Source organism: Stigmatopora nigra, chromosome 15 (assembly GCF_051989575.1).
Source record: "Stigmatopora nigra isolate UIUO_SnigA chromosome 15, RoL_Snig_1.1, whole genome shotgun sequence".
Lineage (NCBI taxonomy): Eukaryota > Metazoa > Chordata > Actinopteri > Syngnathiformes > Syngnathidae > Stigmatopora > Stigmatopora nigra.
In genome coordinates, this window is record NC_135522.1 from 591,144 (window position 1) to 607,533 (window position 16,390).

General features: G+C 43.5%; 1 long non-coding RNA gene across 2 annotated transcripts; it reads right to left on the reverse strand.

Annotated features, from left to right (window-relative positions):
- Positions 1-691: 691 nt before the first annotated feature.
- On the reverse strand, positions 692-15,319 carry LOC144209072 (uncharacterized). 2 transcript variants are annotated; one of them, XR_013328989.1, is made up of 4 exons: positions 15,290-15,319; positions 8,945-9,049; positions 4,137-4,221; positions 692-797 (listed from the first exon to the last, which is right to left on the reverse strand). It is a non-coding gene; the product is annotated as an uncharacterized LOC144209072 (long non-coding RNA). The 2 variants fall into 2 exon arrangements; XR_013328988.1 differs by lacking the exon at positions 15,290-15,319 and adding an exon at positions 11,879-12,030.
- Positions 15,320-16,390: the final 1,071 nt, after the last annotated feature.

A 16,390-nucleotide genomic window follows, 5' to 3' on the forward strand; every position in this document is an offset into this window, starting at 1 on the left:
CTAAGTGGTGGTCATGCCACTCATTTTTGCAAAATCAATACACCCTTTGGTTGGGGTGGGGCGTGGGGGGGGCGAGTTTTTCAAGGCAGAAGAGTTCCCTCATCCCACGGCTAATCCCAGAACCTGTGAAGTAGGGTTGAGGTGATGTTGAATTTTCTTTGGAGCGGGCCGTGACAAACGAGCCACTAATGGTAAGGGCCCCCGGGGGCCATTGTCATGTAAATGCTGATTATTTCTTTAATTAAAACATTGCAGAGAGCCCCAAAAAAAGAGAGAATGGGGCGGAGCAATGGAGGCAGCTGACCCAAAACCCCCCCTTCCCCGGTTCCTCGCAAAAACCAGATTCTCACGCCTGTCCCAGACTGCCGATCTGGGGCTTCGGGGGATTTGGCGGCTCGGGTTGGGACGGATTGAGGCTGATCCTAGCGACGTTGTTAGCCAGGTACTTTCCACTTGGGCCAAAGGAGAAAGGGCTTCTTCCATCTGTCGGGAAGTGGACGCCATTTTGCTTTTGTGCTACTCGGGAGAATTGAACCCTCAACTGGGTTTGTTCGATGTTTAATTTGATAAATTTGGAGAAAACCAGACCAAAATCTAATAGATTTATCCCGCTACAATGACATTCGCAAAATATTTATCTTTTAACATCTACAAGTTGATGAAAAAGTATAAAATGTATCTTGCTTACCATAGAAACGTTCACGCTAACGGCTAGCTCCCAAGGTTATTTTCCATCGTTCTTTAGAAGCCTTTTCGCCTTTTCTGATCGTTTGAGCTAGCAAAACCTGAAATAAAACCTAAAACAGAAAAACAAAAATAATCATCAGATCACTCCCGTCTAAAAAAAACCTGTAATTTTCCCGAACAATGCACAAACAACAGCACACCATCCCGGAGCTAAAAAGATCTCCAAGATGCTTCCATTTGTTCCTGCACCGTACCCTAGAGATGAAACACAGACGGAAAGACAGACATTCCGCCAAAAAAAAAAGAGGAAAAACATTGACAAGACCCCAAGGATCTGTTTTGTTTGTCCTCACCGTGCTCGTGGGACCGCTGTGTGCGATCGCCGGGCGGCGGCTGGAGACCAGATGTTCCGAGAAACGTCACGATTCCTCGGAGAGCGCACGGTAGCGCACCGCGGCACCCCCGGGGGGGGCGGTCCATGCGCACACACACACTCAAAGGGGATGTGGATTTTCAATTATAACACCTACTTTTCCAAATAAATTCAATTCCAGACGTCCAATCTATTTAAACTGGGATGGCGACAGTGAATAGTGGACGGATGTTCAGTTCATTATGGCGACCTCCCGGGAGTTGACATCTACCGCAGATAACGCCAAAACGTTCCAACCGATACGTTCATTGATCTCGGAGCCAAGGTTCGCGGTGGGTGCTGAAGCCTATCCCAGCAGATAATTGGGGGGGGGGGGGGGACACACTGAATTGGCGGCCAGCCAATCGGGGCACAAGTACACAAAAGGATAACCAACTATAGCTAGGGTCAGGCAATTTAGAGTGTTCAACCAACTAGCCTAGCATGCATGTTTTTGGGATGTGGGGACTGCTACATGCCAAATACTTGGGGAAAACCCACGCAAGCCATGGGAGAATGCATTGAGGACCCACTTGGGGTTAGAATTGCTTTGACATATTGACATGATATTTCAAAGTAATAGTATATGTGAAATGCTATTGGCACTGTAGCAAAATGGCCGACAAGAAGTTATGACGCTCTAGCCATTGGCTTACAGCGCACGTCAAACATTTATCATTCTTTTTCGACACCGTTTTCGCCTGTCAGGGGGGTCCCGGGTTCTATCCCAAAAGGCGGACTACACCCTAGACTGGTCGCCGGCCAGGCAAAGAGACAAACCACTTTTGAGATCACAAAGAAACACATTTACTCAGCCCAAACCAAAGAACCAAGCCCCATTGGGCGGCCATTGGATATTGACCATCATCAATACCCCATATATTTATATATTTTTAATTTAGATGTCACACTTGTTGCCGGGCAGAATTGACTTTCAATAGCAACCCACCTGGCTTACAGGTGAGGTTAGAACGCCAAACGAAAAACAGGAATCCCTGAGAACTTTTATTTTTCAATTTTCTTTTTCCAAAGGGCTAGCCCCCCCCCCCCTTCTCCTTTCCATCTCTCTTTTTATTTTTTTATTTTTTTTTGTGTTGCTCCAGGACGGTGGAGTGTGGCCCCCCTGCAGCTTAAGCCTCTGTCTCTTTTTGTCCCCCGGCACAACAGCCTGTGGCATTCCATGGCAGCAAATCTGGCTGTGCTGTCACATGGGAGAGATTAGCCAAACTAAGACCTCAATAGAATGCTCACTTTACTCGCCGGCGCGCCCCAAAACACCCAATTTAACCGTTCCCTGTCTAGACAGGAGTGCAAAGCGATTATTATTGGCGTTATTAAGACTTATATGCCATGCTCTTTATTTTTTATTTTCATTCTTATAGTGGGTGGGGGGGGGGGGGGGGTTGGTTATTTGTGATGATTGTGTCACATTCCCGGTGGCGTACATGTGCTACACCAGCAATCAGCCTCATTTCCCACTGACACTTCCTGGTTAGGACGGCTTTGGGCTAAGTATTTTTATTTTTTTCTCATTTAATAGCATGTAGCAGTTCCCCGGAGCTCCTCCGGTACCCCCCCCCCCTTACAATTTACCCTGATGTGAAGATGTTCCCGGATGAACCCACGTAAGAAAAGTGCACTTCCACACACAAACAAATGCAGAAAAAACAATCCCATATGGTTCATGTTTGTAGCACATTTTCTGCTACTCTTTTACATATAACCTCATTTGCACATGTATTTTTTTCCCATATGAGAATTATTATATCGGCATGCTGGGAAAAATATGAGGACTTTCAATAGGTTGGCAATGAGCTTTTGGGGAAATTGATAAAAATAAAGGAGGACAGTTCCAATTGAAAAAAAATAATAAATGGGAAATTACTTTTGTTTCTATCCGCGTTGGAAAATAAGGCAAGACCCAAAAAATTTTATCAACGCCATTCCATTTATAATTCATTATATATAAAGTCAATTCAATTTTAGGATCGAATTCAAATGAAGTGTAGAGATTTATATTAAATTTCCTGATTTTCCCCCTTTAAATCAATCATTTTCATTTTTTAATCCATTTTTCCTGTGTTTTTAGTTCAAAATAAACAAATAAACTTTGTTTTAGATCTATTAAAATGGAATATCGCGAGCATCTGAATATAATTATCACCAATTTGTAACAATGTTTTCATATGAGATCATTAATTTGCACCCACGTTCCATTCTTAGTCAGAAATAATCATTCTCTATGATGGATTAGACATCATAAATACATTTCCCGTCGCACAATTAGAGCGCAACCCAAAAAACTTTGATTCCATTCGCCGCCAATCACAGCAACCCTTGCCAATCCCTTTAAAAATGCGAAGAAACGCACGTCTACGGAGCCGGAAATGGACGCAGACCTCAAAGTGTTTAAAAAAGTCAGAAAGAAGAATCCCAGTTGGCCAGTTGGCATTTTGCAGTGGTCCCCCATGTGGTAACCCTTTTGCCTAAATAGCTCCCCAAATTAGTATTCATGAAGCGGGCTCCTCTTCTTTTTTTTGTGGCTTGTTTGCTCGCCGCTGTGTTCTCACCATAAATTTTAGCTCTCCCAGAATGGTGAAAGGTTAAAGAACCTCTTGTTTTTTGGGGGCTCTACTTATGCGCACGCAAATTTACATATTGTCTATTTATAAGCAGGTTAAGCCCGTATCGGAAGGTCATCGCTTGCATCATCTTTTTTTTCAAATTGTCTCGTTCTCAAGACCAGACAAAGACCAAAATTGAATCTTTTAACTTTAATAAGTTCCACATAGACTTTTTGAGACATTTTTTTAGGCCAAGTCATATTTTTTTGCATATAAGCCGCATCCGAGTATAAGCCTTATCTTTAAAATGGCCTTAAAATGTTTGAATTTGACAAAAATAGCATTTAATTGGATCGTTACATTCCCTAACTGTCTCTGAGTAATTAAAATGGCTTGTGGTTTTTTGGGGTGTAATAAAAAATACCTGATGACAAAAATAAAAAATAAAAATAAAGTAGGATATGACTTCTTACCTTTGATTGGTGGTCTTTTCAAAGCTTCTGTTTTGCCTTCTGGGTAATTTTGCTTGAACTTCTGGAGAGAATGTACCTAGCGTTCCTGTAAAAATAAAAAAATAAAAACGGTTAAACCTGTGGTTTATTGAAAGGGAATAAACAGTAATGAACATTAGTTATGAGAAGAAAAACTCTTGTTTTTGGTCTAATTTGCCTCCCGCAGAGTTTCGCTGACGCAACGTCACCATGCCCCCCTGACATTTAGACTCAGGTGTCACTAAGGTCGACCTCCCACGTGTTAGCGCCGCTTCCGCCCGTTGGCGAAGACGTCACTGGCCGTCGAGCTCGTCAGATTTTTTTCTCTTCTTCTCTGAGAAGAAACAAGCTCCCTGACAGGTGTCATCAAAGCTTACGAGTAAATCCACCCGCCAGCCGCTTATTAAAGAAAACAGCGGGCCGTCGCCATGGCGATAGCGGCGCTCCACTGACGGGCCCCCGTCAGGTTCGTGAGCACCGCGCGGCTACAAAAGCGCCAGCGTTTATTTTGGGCCGAACCACCGAGGCTGAGTTTGACAAGATCCATAACTTTTGCCAGCGACTTTTGAAAAAGAAAATGGGTGTGGTATTCCCCAAGGCCAAAAGCACCCATTTAAGGTGACACGCTATTCTGCCAGTAGTAGGAATCTATGGATCTGGGACCCAAGGGTCAGCGGTTCAATCCTGGGCTACGACTGGCCGATGAATAGAAAATTTGAAGAGAAATTTCCTGAACACAGGATGAAATAAAGTTCCTTATCTAATGTAATCTAATGTAAACTGATGTCATCTAATGTCATCTAATGTCATCTAATGTAATGTAATATAATGTAATCTAATCTAATCCAATCTAATGTAATCTAATCTAATCTAAAGTAATTTAATCTGAAGTAATATAATCTGAAGTAATCTAATGTAATATAATCTAAAGTAATCTTATATAATGTAATCTAATATAATGTAATCTAATCTAATGTAATCTAATATAAAGTAATCTAATATAATGTAATCTAATATAATGTAATATAATCTAATGTAATCTAATATATTGTAATCTAATATAATGTAATCTAATATAATGTAATCTAATATAATGTAATCTAATATAATGTAATCTAATCTAATATAATCTAATCTAGCCACCTTGACCAAAATTGAAAATCCACATAAACAAAATGCCCGTATTATTTTTTAACCATAAATTTCACATCTCTCTCGATAATGCACCAAATATCCGAAAGCTATTTGGACACGACCATATTTGGTCGAACACGTCTCGAGTGGATTACAAATGGCTGCTCAATTCATCTGCAAAAATTTGAAACATTATGTAGGTTTCGTAACACCCGCAAAAAAAAACCCTTCAGCCGGAAACGTTGTGTACCGCCTGATCCGTCAACTTGTGTCCTTATTAGTGTCAATGTCTCGTAAAAAAAAACAAGACATGAGAAAAACTAACGAGAGCAAATGAAAGGAAACGTTTAGGCAAAAGTGACCTTTGACACCAGACCTTTTATGCATATGCTTTTGGCTTCTAGCTTTTGAAGGAGGATGCCATAAATCATCCTGCCCTGGGTTTGCACGGCAAATGACGGATTAGAGGGCCGCTACGTCGGGCCTCCTACGCTTTACCACGTGCGTGCGCGTGTTCGATACCCGTCGGAGAAGATGGGCGGGCAAAAATGTGTCGCGCGACCGTCATTTCCCGGAGTCGGCGACTGGTCCGACCAGTCACGACGGACGGTTCCTGCTCCGCAACATGTTTCAAGTGGCTTTCTATTTCCAAGACTTTATAGTGATGATTGACAGTTATGGATTTCAATTTTGAGGACTGACGGTGACGAATGGTCGTCTTTTAATGGCGGCGAATGTGCTAAAATAAAGAAAAGTGGGCTATCATATAACAAAAATGTAATTAGAATACAGTTGGAAATGAATATTGGAATACATTTTAGTTTTGTTGTGGTCGGGGGCTTTTTGTGAAACGCCTTTTTATGTAATGTATTTTTTTAGTAGTATCAATGGCATTTTATGACCGGGTTAATTATAGGTTTGCACAACCGGAAAGTAGGTAAAGTATGCCTTCTTAGAAGCAATCAACTCAAAAATTCTTCCAGTGTACAATTAAACTCAAGTACTGATGCATAACATTGGTCCATAGCCAGAAACGCGGATGACCAAATGCTAGCATAACCGACCAATAGGTGCTAATAAAATAAAACAATAAAAATAATGCACTCCCTACTCTGAATAAGACCTGCAGATTTTTTTATAAATTTGCCTTGAAGCCAAAAGTTGCTGTATGAAATAAAATAATCAAGTGAAGACATCATAACCATTAGCAAGCAGACCATTTTCAGTATTGTCGGCCATTTTGGGACAGTGCCAAGATAACAAGTTTAAGATTTTTGCAACATTTTCAAAACATGTTCATAAAATGGGAAAAAATCTTGATATCAAATCAGACAAATATTAAATGCTGTCCTAAAAATAAATAAAAACAACAAATATAAGACTAATAATTGATATTGATATGACCAATTTCCATCCTGTCCAATCCATAATAAATGCAATACATTTTTTCCTGCGACATTGACGTCTGTTGGTCTGCTATGAGCGTTTTTTCTGATGTCAAATTTGTATCTCGGCTCAATAAAAGTTTAAAAGCGCTGCTCGAACCCATAAAACGTGACAGATGGCCAATGTGGTGGTGACGCGCCAACCCTCCGCGTCTTTTCTCGTGCAAAAGAAAGAGAAAAAAAAGCCATTTTGACGAAGATCCAAAGCGATTGGACGACGAGTGACGTACGTACGTCCCCGATACGGAAACCACATGTTCGTGACGATGAGGTGCGCGAGGGGTGCAAAAAAACCCGAGTATTCCGACGTGGTTCCCATGCTAGCTGCCAAGCGCTAGTCCGGGGGCACGGACGGACTAGCGGATGACCTCAGCGCTCTGCGGTGAAAGTTACGGCAACCTCGGCTTTGCGGTTTTGTTAGGGACGCTTCAAGGAAGCCCAAATGGAGCAAACGGGAGAAAAGCAAGAAGAAAAAAAAATGAAAACAGCCGTTTGTGGTCGTCTAGTCGGGTCAATCCTGGTCAGGGAGGCGGCTTCTGTAATGATGGTGTCACGGCCTGGGAATCCCGCCAGGCGGGATTACAGACTGCGGTTACACAATTTGCGGGTAGAACTCAATCTGTGGCAATCAACGCTACATTAAATTTCATGCTATGTCATATTTTACTCAGCAGGAGAGGTGTGGCGTATATAGTATGTGTATCCATTGTATTTTTACTGTTTATATGGGGTTGTGGAGTGAACTCGCATCTCCCTAACCACTTGGTTCAGTTCTTCTAGGACCTGCCCACAAATTCTTTAGAGTTTGCCTCCCGAGCGCTCGGCATATTCTTCTTTTAAACCAAACAATGACCCGCATTGATGGGCGATTGGCGAATGTTTAACCCGGACGCAGCGGCAAACCGGCCGGACGGGAAAGGCCAAATAAAATGGACGTCGGTGGGAGCGCCTTTCCTTTGGGCTCCCGCGAACCTGGGTCACGCTAATCTGCTATTTTCCGCCTGATTGGCCGGCCGGCCGCGAGCATTGAGCAATGGCTTTTGTTCTGGGCTCAAACAGAGGACTTAGCGAGCGCGGGCAAACAATCGAGGGCCGTACGAGCCGCGATACCAGCGGAGATTGGAGATTTTGGAACGCACGTGCGCGGAACTCAACTGGCTTGAGGGAGGTCAGGGTTTAAGCCACATCACAACATGTGATTGACCACCATTAAAAGTTTTCGATTGGATCTTTAAAGTGCTCCAAAGTTGCTCTTTCTACACGTGGGCCAGGCCACTGACTGGCGACCAATCTAGAAAAATAGAATGTCATAATTTTGGAATATGGAGTTGAAAATTGTGAATCAATTGAAAAATCAATTTATCTGGGAATAAGTACAGAAAATCTGGGTGATTTTTGGGGCGTTGTCAAGTACAAAAGTAATCCAATCACATGGGTGTCAAAGGTAAGGGTGGTGGGCCAAATGGGTCCCTCAGAATCAAAGTTAAGTCAATCCTGTGCATCAACTATTTGTGGCTAAGGAAAATTTGATGAAATGCTTAAAAAAGGGAATGTAAAGTAGTTTTTAAAAAATGGAAAGGTTATTCTCAGATACAATTTCAATTGAGTGGGCGCTGGCTAGCATTACAACATTTTAGAAAGGCTAGCAAACAACTAAAACTGAGCTTTGGATTGTTCGGTAGTAAACCCTAAAAAATCCACATAAAAATATCAAGATCTGAAATAAGCATCTGCAAAAAACAGTGTCTGCAATTTTTGAGGTGACGCCGTCCCATACTGTGACCCATCCGTTCCCTACCCGCTACACACCCACGTTTCCGTCTCCATTTCAACGTCTTGCCACTTAAAAAAAGGTAGCGCTGGTTCCGCGGTGACATCATTCGTTTCCACGACGACGGTCCTAAAAAAATCACGTCCAGCGTCGTTATCACCCCGGGGCCGCTCCCGCGTTAAACATTCCACACCAGCGTACGTACACGAAAAGAGGCCGTTGGACCGGAATAAACGCGCTCCAACTTCAGGCGCGCAAACCAAAGTTAAACAAAAGGTTTGGACAGAGATTACTGGGGGACATCCCACAAGTTGGAAAATTGGAGTTGGACTGTTTGTTCTGTTCTCAGTTAAAGACAGACTTCTTTTAGCGTGCTAAGTCAATCTGGCTACACTTGAGAGTTTTGAGATGAGAAACAGAAGACGAGAAGTGGAAATTACCTGGCTGGGGAAATCCTGGAGAAATCCTGGAGAAATCCTGGAGGAATCCTGGAGGAATCCTGGAGGAATCCAGGAGGAATCCACGTCCCGCCAACTTGATAGCATCTGGAATTGGGAAAAAGGACAGATGACATTCATCAGTGGGTCCATTCGTCTTTCAATGGGAAATCACATTTTAAAGGCTAACTAAGACGAGGTGCTAAAGTTGGGTTAGCACAAAATGATGCGGCGGGCCAGATTTGGCCCCAGGGCCACCACTTTGACACACATGCTCTAGATTTTTAAAGGCTTCACTTTCAAGAATATGATCATATTTATGGATAGACTAGAAGTTTCGGAAAGGTGACCTACATTTCCTTCAAATGGTGACTTTAGAAGCTAACTATCATTGATAAACTTTCCATTTGGCTCTGAAATGAAGTCTTCAACTTCAGTCGTCTGATTTTTGGGAACTGGAAGTTTAAGAACCACCATCGAATCATTCATTGGTTCCGCTTGTCGTCAGATAAACCCTCCACCATGTTGTCATCTGGCAGCTGTGGCAGGTCAACCGCGGGTTACCTGATGTCATCCCATTACCAAGTCTTGATTTGTCTTGTCAACAACAATATAACGATAAGATCCTTGTCGAGGCTCACGACGCATGACATCACCAGTCGCCGGGAATTTCTGAGACACGCGTCAACGGTCGGAACCTGCGGAACGTGAGCTGCCGGGAAGCTAACCCGCACTTTTTTGCCCTTTCTAATCTGGAGGCCTTTTTGACGTGTGTCAAACAACAACCGCAAATTAACGGTGCCTTGAGCTGTTGAAAATTAAAAAAGCTTAAACTATCGCAGAGGAATTTTTTTGGGGGGGGGTAAATTAATAAAAAAGACAAAGTCCACGCTGGAATTCGCAAGCAGAAGCCACGCCCCTGTCCTCTACTTGCTACTATGACTCAGCACTGAATTTATTTTTTTATTTTTTTTAAATAGGGGTGACTCTACTTTGTGTTTTTTTAGTTTATCGCGGTCGTGTCTGGTCTAAATGAAGCGCGATAATGGAGGGATTACTGTAGTTGGCAGGTGCGGGCCGTGTCAGGAATCATGGGTGGCAGGGCTGGAAGTGCAACCAAGATAATCCCCGGCTTTCCCCAGTTAAGTCCGGAGCACGTTGGCCAGATCAGGGAGCGGAGTGCGGTGGGTGGTTGGTGCGCGGGGGGGAGGGATGGAGGGGGGTGCGAGGGGGGTGCGAGGGGGGTGCTACCCTGCGCCAGTCACCCGGACCGGAGCCGCAAGAGATTTCATTTTCATTTAGCCAATTGGGGTTGGTTAGCTTCTTCTGAGGGAGGCCGTTGCTAGCGTTAAAAAACAGACCTTGTCAACCGGTGTCAATCAAAATCTTAAAAGTTATGGGAGGTCTAATTAAGGTGTCAAAGTGGCGGCCCGGGGGCCAAATCTGGCCCGCCGCATCATTTCATGCGGCCCGAGAAAGTCAGCCATTTCTGTTTAAGGATAAAATTCAAATGATTCTAAATGCATATTATATTTCTTTTTAAAATCAATAACTGCAATTGGATTTATCCATTTTTTCTGTGTTTTTAGTTCAAAAAGTATTTTGTAAAATCTATAAAAATATTTTGTTTGCCACTTAAATTTTGAACACCAATCAAAAAAATGTTTTGTTTACTTTTGAAATGAAAGACAATTACCACGTGGAGATTGCGCCACCGTGAGATCGGTGTCACGTTTCGGTCTCCTGCGAAAAGCGCCTTGATGGGATTTTTCCCCGATCGCCACTCTCAGGAGGATTCCCTCACATTTACCATCAAATAAAAGAAAATCGCACGTAAAAGGGCGCCTGAGCGGGTTCTCAGGGTGAGAACAATGAACAGGTGGGTTCTTGAACGCAACACGAAAGACCGGTCTGGATTATCTTAATTTATATAGGAATTCTGCTGGGGTCATCCCTAAAGGGCAAATTTCAGTCACGTTTGTACGGGTAGTCCGTCTCCTTCTGACATTCCAAAACATGTTCGGGGGTCAAGAGTAAACTGTCAGTTTTTTTTTTTTTAACTCCCAAAAACAAACTTGCAAGCGTCGAATGTAGCACGACGGCGCCATCTTGTTTGTCCCTTCAGCGTGATCGATGGCAGCCGCGGCCTCTCGTTGTTCGGCACCCTGCTGCCAGTTCTAAGCGTCGGGAGACGAAATTCAAGCACGGTGTGTAAAAATAAGAAGGGTCGAGAGGTCTTTGCTTTCCCTGACCGCATAAAAGACCAAAAACAAATGGCTGAAAAAAAATTAAAAAATATCGTCAATTTCATTCATGGAGCCACAAACATGAAATTTGAAATTCCTGTCTTGTTACACAAATTAAGATCACTTTGTTTAGGTAAGAATAGTGTAATGACAGACTGGATGTTGTTCTAATAATTATATTATTATAAGCAGGAGTCATTTAAATTGGTGCATTCAATTGTAAACAAACAAGACACACTCAAATCCATAACTACTCAAATTGTGCCATAAAATAAATAATGTAGAGATATCATTCTAATATTCGTTTCAAAATGGGGGCAACTGTAACAAAACAAATATGTATTATATTTTTATAATCAAATATTTCCCTCTATCAATAAAGTTTTCATCCTGAGCCATTCTGCGCAGAAAGCGGAAATGCGTCATAAAATGGCTGCCCCCATGGCAAGAAAACAAAACAAACGAAGCGATTACGATCGTCTTCATTGATTTTGCATCCCATCATCAAAACGTTACGCCATCAAAACATAATTACCAGCCCAAAAAACACAGAGTACTTGGCTGCCCCGAGCGATCGATCGATCAATAATATAAACATGCGTGCTTGCAAAGTTTGATAAACGCTTCTATCAGAAAACGCTTTAATCATCAGCAAAATGTATGGATCATGCTAACATAATAAGCGACTTACCGATCGCTACATTTTCTTATTTGTTAGGGATGCGCAATGTATTTATCAAAGGTTTATCGTTCCGATCTCTAAGGACAAAAGTTTTCCACAAATGTGCTATCTTGGCAATGTAATCAATCGATTACAATCAGGTGCTTCCCGTTTCAGCAGCAACCCCATTGGCTTAGAAGTGAAAAACTTTATTTATCATCGTCACAAGTACAACGGTCTAACTTGGTCTAACTTCAAAATAAAGGCATATTAGGGCACGATTTTTCGAGTTTATTTGATGCATTATAGCTCATAAAAATCCAATTTACTGAATTCGGTAAAGTACTCAATGAGCTAATAGTCCAACTTTAAATAAAACATTTTTTAGACCACATCCCTTCAACACAGTGTCCACTTTTTTCCTCCCATCTGCATAGTTTGCTGTTATTTTTAACACATATTTTTCTTTTTTTACAACCGACATCTTAACACCCCGCGTCTAAATTCATCAGAAGCGTAATGACACGTCCCCAGACGTCGGAAGAAGAAGAAGCGCCCGCCGGCTTGACCCGGCGTTGACCCCCCCAGACGAAAAAATAACGCCCGGGTTAAGTGATGGGGGAAAAAAAAAAACACCTTGAAAAAGTTTTACGAGCCGTCGTTTAAATGTAATCCTTCCTCGTCGCCAGCCGCTAAAGGTCACGCCTGGAAAAAGCCGCATCCCGTCGGAATATCTGATATTTTTGACTGCAAAAAAGGGGGGTCGGAATTTTTACACGCGGCCCGGAAAGACACGATTTTTTTGTCAGACGTTCAAAGTCGGCGTGGGTGATGTCGACGGGGTTTGACACGGCCTCACGGCGGGGATTCCGAATCCAGGAGCGAAATGGCCTGTCGGGGGGGATGATGTACAGCGGAGGGGGGCGGGGGGCTTCCAACCACCCACCGTGTTAGCTATACAGCCACATTTGGTTAAACTTTGCACTATCGGGCGATAAACAATAGTGGAAAAGGATTTCATGCTAAGCTAGCTACCTAAAATGCAGAAAAAATAACAAATTTTGACCCAATAAGAGTATAAATATACCAAAACATATGTAAACAATGTAAAATGCACCAAACATCACCTGCAAAAAGAGACTATGAATTAATGCACTCTAGGCAGTTGCCCACATTTCCCATAGCAAAAAGCATCTCCGAGCTAAGCCCCCTCTTGAACGGAAACGTCCATCTAAATCCAAATATTTGTCTGAAGGTCAAGCCGCTAGCCACTCGAGCGATTGGTCCCCACCTTGGCAATTTGTCCCGACGCATCTCTGGTCGGTCGGCGACCCCCTCCCTCCCCATCCTATCCCATAGCGCTCTTCCCAAACTCTCCCACACCCCCTTGCCCCATCCCAACGCCTTGACACTGCCTCTCTGCATTGATGCCCGTAATTAGCGCTGAATGGATCGGCGCATTTCCCATGGATGTCAGCCCAGCCTTTGGCGAGCTTCGTCTCGGCGGCCAACCCCATAACACCCCCCCCCCGAAAAACCCCACTTCTCAATGGGGATTAAGAGCGGGATGGAGAGGGTGAGAGAGGCCACTTGCCCGGATGGAAGGATGCTTTTGCCACACTACTCATACACATAGACAAGTGGATTACCTCCATCCCAAAATTTCTCATCCCAAATTCAAACACCCGAATTTACCAACCTCAAGCCCTGTCATTTTCTTCAAAAAAAATCTATCAGTGTCAATGGCGGTTGACTGGAATGATGACAGGTCATAGGAATTTTGTTGATAGAAATTCAGGACATTTTTTAGCTTGCGCGTTTTACTTAAGTTTTACAAAAATTTCTAAAAATATAATATATTTTTACTGGATACATTAAAATGTCCTTTGTTTGCACCCCAAATTTTTTCTGCACCACGAACATTGAAATAAATAGATAATACAATAATATTTTTTAAGCCATTGCCCAACCTATCAATGAAAAACAACCACTTTTAGCTCCACCTCAATCATCTCCCGGGGTGTGTGGCCAAGATTAGCACGCTAAAAAAAATGATGCCTACACGCCCATTTAAACGCTAACCTTATTAAAGCATCCACTACGTTTTGAAGTACGACACAACATTTTGTTGGGTAGAAAGTTGGGGCGACGGGGGCACGGGGATGACATTGCATTAGCTCCTCCCCCTTCGTTTGCTCTCACTCTATCACGTCCCACGATTGTTTAGCGGGCGCACAAAAGACGCGGCGGCCCGAGCTCATTACGGCTCTAATAAGAGCGCCCGCCCCCGGTCGGCCCGGTTACCCGGGGCCCGTCGTCGTGGCGACGCAGCATCCGAGAGAGGGGGCGGGGCGACGGGGGCGGGTCGCATGATGTCATTGCCAGGCACGGCGGGGCCCAATGGAAGCCTGAGAAAATGATGTCAGCTTTTGTTGAGCCGCTCCATTGAGGACTAAAGAAGAGCGCTGAATTGAGAGGTCACCCGAGAGGGGGCGGAAAAAAGAAAAAAGAGGGCCACGCTGCTGGGGGAAGTGCATTGTGGGCATGCTAATGTTTTTGGGGGCGCCGGCGAGATGTCACGAGGCTCAACTTTCAAAACATCAAACCAATCCACGCTATTTTCTTTTCCTTTTTTTGTTTTTGCTTTTCAAAACGGGGCCTGGCAAATGCGATTGGTCGTGCGGAGACATTTTGTCCGTCAAGATTCCGTATGGACGCAAACAATAACCCGCTTTTTTAAAAAAAAAAATTGGGAATAATTAGCGGCTTGGCAACAGCATCGTTTAAATCTCACATATATTGCTCCGGCCCAATCAAAGCATGGCAACGGATCGCAATTAGCCCGCGTGCCGCAGTGTGGACACCAATTCCAAAACAGAAGCCTATTGTCATTTCTTCAAAAAGAATTACATCATTTTTGGAACAAAAAATGATTACATTCATCAGTAGGTCAGAGCAATATGGCTTTAAAAAAATAAAATCTGTTTTTATTTTCACTTGGAATTAATTTGAAATGATTTTATGCTTATTTTTATTTAGAAAAGGGCATCTTTAGGCCCTTAACGTTTGGGTTTCCCCTCGTCCTCGACGCCTCAGCGCTTTGGAGGGACGCCAGGGCCGCGTCCCAACCTGCCTCACGACCTCGGAATGCCGGCGAACGTTCGCCGGGGGGGCCGTGAACGGCCCCTATCTCGAGGCATTATTTCCCGCTAGCGCAAAAGCAAAAACATGCCGAGCCATAGTTGCACGTACGCAGGGGTCTTAAGGGGGGCTTTCGAGGTCAACGGCGCCGCGGGGGGGCCTCGCCGTCATACCTGCACGGCGATCCCGAGTGATACGATTGCGTCGCCGAGCACTATCGGTACCATCGCGAGGGAGCTTGTTTACATCGACAGATTTGAGTTTATATAAGAAGAGGGCATGGAAAGAGGTGGAAATTACCTGGCTGGGGAAATCCTGGAGAAATCCTGGTGGAATCCACGTCCTGCCAACTTGATAGCATCTGGAATTGGACAAAAGACAGATGACATATGTCAGTGGGGCCAACTTGCATTCATCTTTCAATGGCAAATCAAATTTTAAAGGCTAAGTGCTAAAGTTAGCAAATTGGAAATTCGACATTTAGCGCCTAGCTCTAGGCCGCTTTATCGTCAACTCAGTTTCATGTGGGCGGGCCCAATTTAGATAGAATATTTAGATTTTTTTTATTTTTATAAATGGATTAAAAGAACTGGAATAAAAGCCCTGAATGTTCCGTTTTTTTATAGATCTAAAACAATGTTTATTTTAGTTTTTTTAAATATATTTTTAGATTTTACAAAATGATTTTTGAACTAAAAAAACAGAAAAATGGATTAATAAATGACAATGATTGATTCAAAAGGGGAAAATCATGAAATGCAATATACATCTATACTCTTCATTTGAATTTGATCCTAAAACAGAAAGTCGGCATTCATCATTGACTTTCCTAGGCCACAGAAAATGATGCGGCGGGCCAGATTTGGCCCCCGGGCCGCCACTTTGACCTAGCTCCACCTGCCCCTTCTGGCCTCAGTTTAGCGCCACCAACGGGGGCTTTCCGCTAACCACGTGTCTGGTTGACTATGTTCACGGATCATTACATGAGTCCGAGACGTCCAGTCTCGAGGAGGAGTGACGTACGTTAGATCATCGCGAGGTCCACATGTTAAGCTAACGTTGACGATTGAAGTTGTCGGAGGGGCTTTTCTTCTCTCAAGTAAATGATGTGTTGGCTTGGCCTCGTTCGGACTTGGATTTGAGTCGACGTTGGAACGACAAGTGGCAGGATTTTCTCCAAGTAGACGTGTTTAGGAGCAAAAGTAGGAATTTTGGACTGGAAGACCCAAGTGGCGTTGCCTAGGGAACGAGTGCGTTGTTTCCCCCGTGACGCTCAAATGGAATCAAAGAAGTTCCTGCGAAAGGAACGAAACGTACTTCCAAACATGCTCCACACCCTCATGTGAACCCTTAATCCAGCCCAGTCTTAAAATCTTACTTTGAAAGCTGGATCGTAGCTTC